This window comes from Tauraco erythrolophus, unplaced genomic scaffold (genome assembly GCF_009769465.1).
Source record: "Tauraco erythrolophus isolate bTauEry1 unplaced genomic scaffold, bTauEry1.pri scaffold_59_arrow_ctg1, whole genome shotgun sequence".
Lineage (NCBI taxonomy): Eukaryota > Metazoa > Chordata > Aves > Musophagiformes > Musophagidae > Tauraco > Tauraco erythrolophus.
Window position 1 is genome coordinate 259,169 of NW_028238627.1, and position 4,710 is coordinate 263,878.

The 4,710-nt window shown below is 44.4% G+C and overlaps 1 pseudogene; it reads left to right on the forward strand.

Moving 5' to 3' along the window:
* The first annotated feature begins 252 nt into the window (after positions 1–252).
* On the forward strand, positions 253–792 carry LOC147525839 (forkhead box protein J1-A pseudogene; annotated as a pseudogene).
* The last annotated feature ends 3,918 nt before the right edge of the window (positions 793–4,710 follow it).

Here is a 4,710-nt window from a genome sequence, read left to right on the forward strand (position 1 = left end):
ACATTCCTTACTGTTAACACTTTGGCTGCAACACAGGGGACTTTCGGATGGGCATGTAGCCAGGGATGTCTTGGCATTGCCATTTCTGCTTTATTTTTCCCAAAGGTCCTTGCTGAAAATGTGCCTTTCTACCAGCTTCCCCAGGTAGGAAGGTGCTGCAGCAGCAGACAAGCCTTCAACCTTGTTCAACAAGTGCTTCATCAAGGTGCCTCGCGAGAAGGGTGAGCCGCCGGTAACATCCTCAGCATCAACATGGAGTTGCAGCAGCTGCTGAAAGAGTTTGAACAAGTCACTGGTGACCAGAACTGGAATCCAGTGGATGCCAAAGCAAGGCAAAAGCACAAGCAGCCCTCACCCCAGCGAACGGCCAAGGCCTCTCGGCTTTCCGACTCTGCCTTCCTGACCCTGGAAGAGCAGATCCAGCTGGGGTCACTCAAAGGTGACTTTGACTGGGAAGCCGTCTTCAACGCTGACCTGAACGGAGACACCTCCACTTTTGGGGAGCTGGAGCTCACGACTCCAACAAGCCCCATATTGCACGACGTGGACTTGGCAGCACCCGGGCACATTGACTGTGCCCAGGGGCAGGAGCAGCTCCTCACTGAAGCCAACCAGAACAACCCGGACTTTGACGAGACCCTCATGGCCACTTCTTTCCTGCAGCATTCCTGGGACGAAGGGACCAACGATTACCTCTCCAACTCCATCAACATGGAGCAGTTGTGTGAACTCAACACCACCTCTTTGCCAGCGGACGTGAGTGACTGGAGCAGTCTGGTGTCCCTCTTGTAAGAGGCCAGTCGCTTTAGGAGGATGCTCCCCCCATGCTGCTGGGACTCACAAGGGGACAAGATTTTCTACAGTCAGAGACATCCCGAGTGACTTTTACCGGCGTCATCGTAAGATTATTCACAGAAACACTGGGGGGAGAAAAAAACAACACTACACGAACTGCTTGATAGATCTTTAAAGGACATACGCAAAGTCTCTAGACCACGAATTTCCTCAAAAGAAGAAATAAAACACTACCTATTTTTTTACTTTTAAAGGAAGAAATGTGAATTTTATATTTTTTTTTTCCTGTGGAAATGGTAACAACATATGTTCTGTCAGGGCTAAAAAAGAGCACCTGCTAAACGCCATCCGAGACATGAGACTCCTGGTGGCTTAGGACTGGATACACTAAGTGCAATTTCCTTGAAAAAGATACCAAGGACACAAATGACTTGTAAATACCTTAGCTGATGAACTCAAGAACGAAGAGAAGCCATTTGCAGGACTCCAGAGCTGACTACGGTAAAATAACTTTGAACCTTCTTGGGAAGGACAGGTTGGCGCCGTTTATGGATTTATAATTACGGACTCTTCGTTAAACTTCTACATGAACTATTGAAAAAGAGTCAGACACAAATAACTCGGACTGGCAAGGCCAAAAGGGCGTTCCAAGAACTGAAACTGGAACTGATGAGGGTACCAGCTTTGGGCCTGCCTGATGTAACAGAACCCTTCTGGCTGTTCTCATCTGAGAGACAAGGGGTGGCTTTAGGAGTTTTGGCTCAAAAACTGGGTCCTTATAACGAGCTGTGGCGTACTGCTCCAAGCCATTGGATGGAGTAAGCAAAGGATGGCCAGGATGCCTTCGGGCAATGGCCACTGTTACTCTCACCATCCAAGAAGCACGAAAATTCACTCTGGGACAAAAGATAATCGTGCACACTTCTCATGCTGTAGAACAAAAAGGAGGACACTGGCTTTCCCTGCCGAGTTTCATAAAATATCAAGGGGTTCTGACAAAACAAGACGATATACAGATTGTTACATCTACTATCACAAATCCTGCTTCACTTCTAAGCGAAAAACAAGAATGGAGACTGTTGTGCGTGATTGCATGGAGACCATTGAGACTGTGCGTGCGAGCAGACTGGATCTTAAAGAGGAACCTTTAGAGGAAGCGGATCATACCTGGTACACCGATGGGAGCAGTTCTGTAAAAAAGGAATTGGAATGGCTGGATATGCTGGAACCACCAAAGATGGAGTGGGAGAAGCAAAATCGCTCCCTAAAAGTATGACTTCTGGAAGCTCTACAACTTCCATCGGCAGTAGCAACTACTCATTGCCAGGGCCATCAGAAAGGTAACACCGAGAAGGAAATGGGGAACAAATTAGCTGATCATGAGGCCAAGTGGGCTGTGGAACAAGGTGAGGTATTAAGTTTGATTCCTGAGGAATCTTTGCCGCTACCTGAGTCAGTTAAAGATGACAAAAAAGATCAGTAATTAATTAATGACTTAAAGGCGGAGATTAGCTCATCAGGATGGCAATGTTAAAAGACAAGAGAATAAGAGTTCCCCTTAAGATATTATGGAAATTGATAAAAACAACATGACAAAACCCATTGGGGAACTGAAGTTTTGTAGGATTCCCTCACTAAACAGATAGTGGTCAGAAACTTATTCCAAACTATGAAAAATGTAGTTGGAAGGTGTGAAATATGTTTAAAAAATAACCCAAAAGTAGAAAATCTTGTCAAATTTGGAAATATTGACAATGGAAATGTTCCAGGTCAAAACTGGCAAATAGATTTTTCGGAGCTCCCCAGAAAAGGGGGGTTCAGATATTTGTTATCATGAACTGATACCTATTCTGGATGGCCTGAAGCCTTCCCATGTAGAACAAACAAAGCTCGTAGAAGTACAACAACTTGTAGAACTTCTACAAAGCTTGTAGAAGTAACAAAGGCTTTAGTAAGAGAAATAATTCCCAGATTTGGAGTACCAGAAGTGATCTCCTCTGACAGAGGGTCACACTTCGTGTCACCAGATAGTTCAGCAAGTCAGTAAATTTTCAGAAATTGACTGGAAATTACATACAACTTCCTGCCCACAAGCTAGTGGACAGGTGGAAAAGATGAATCGTGATAAAAACACAGCTAAGCAAAACCTGCCAGGAAACCAACTTGAAGTGGGATCACACCCTCCCAATTGCATTAGTAAGACTTGGAGATAAACCAAGAACTAAAGAGAAACTGAGTCCTTTTGAAATCTTACACAGGAGACCGTATCAAACCAGGTATTTAGGGCAAGATCTCACCCAAGTGGTGGAAATTAGTTTGCAACAATATCTAATACTATTGGGGAAACAATTGCATGAAGTCATAGAATCATAGAATCATAGAATGGTTAGGGCTGGAAGGGACCTTCAAAGGTCATCTAGTCCAACCCCCCTGCAAGGAACAGGGATATCTCCAACTAGATCAGGTTGCTCAGGGCCTCATCCAACCTGGCCTTGAAGTCAATAAACTAGTGCTGTCTACACGAGCGTGGGGTCTAGATTCTCCACTACATCCCTTGAACCCAGGGGACTGGGTCTGTGTTAAAAATGTTTCAGGTGATCCTCTGGAAGGAAAATGGAGCGGCCCTTTTCAAGTTCTGCTCACGACCTACACTGCAATTAAACTCGAGAAACACGCTGCATGGATCCAGTATTCAAGAATCAAGAAAGCACCTGGTGGACCATGGAAATCCCAGCTCACAGGACCAATATCTGTAAGACTGATCCAGAATTAATACTGCTGTGTTTTGGTTTGGGATGGGTAACTGCCTGCACTCCCTGCTGGCCCTTGAACAAAACAGATGAATCCGTTTTGGGTCTCCAGTGGAAGTGGAAAGAGCCAAAAGATACAAGTACATCCTACTCGTGATGTTTATACTTGCGCAGACATTTTGTTCTCTCAGAATTGTTCTCTGTGGAGACCCCTCAAACAGGGTAATTCCAAAGTACCACGGCAGGGATTAGATTTTGCGTTGTGTGCTAACTTGAGGAATTTTACTGTTGAATCGAACGGCCCTCTAAGGTGTTATACAGTCAAAGGGGCAGTGCCTCTGCTGGAAATGAAGGAGTGCGTTACTCGGAATGATTCCTTCATAATGAATACTACGTGTTCTTGGATACCCGGTGAATGGGATACCCTGATGTGTGTAAACAGAGGTGTGAACGCAAATTAGACTGGAAAGAGAAGGGGTGCCCTATGAGTGATCACTTTAACATCGTTAAATCCATGACCAACCATAAGTCAGAATCAATTCATCAGATTACCATCCACCTGCACAAACGTAGCAAGAGTTCAACAAAAACGTGCTGACCTTTAGTATCTCCTTTCCAGCCCTCTCCCGAGAACAGGACGAGTTTGGTATGACACTTTGCCTGGGGGTGCAGGAACTGGAATAGGACTCCTGACTTCAGTAGGTCTGGAAACCTGAAGAAACCAAATCAGGGCAACAGGATTTGATGTGGCTCAAGCAATTAAGATTGCAATGTTATGATAGATGGGGTGCAGGACAACTAATGTACTATTATGTGACAGACTCTGAACTAATGTGTACATTTTTAATTTTGCCAACACTCTTGTTAAGTCAAGGAAATCCAGAGTACTGGTTACTGGAATTTCAAGGGAAATATACTGGAAGCAACAAGATGACATATGACTTAGATCTTTGTGAAACCACCACTGACGGTGTCCTGTGTGGACAACAATCTCCATTACGTGAACCATGCTTATGAGAACTGTCTGTAAACAGCTGTAAACAGATGATTGTGTCTCCTGATGTATTTGAAACATTTGTAGAAGTTAATACTGGATATGTATCGACTAACAATTGATCAGTAGTTAGAGAACATAATGGAATTGTCTAAGGATGTCTCAAGAATG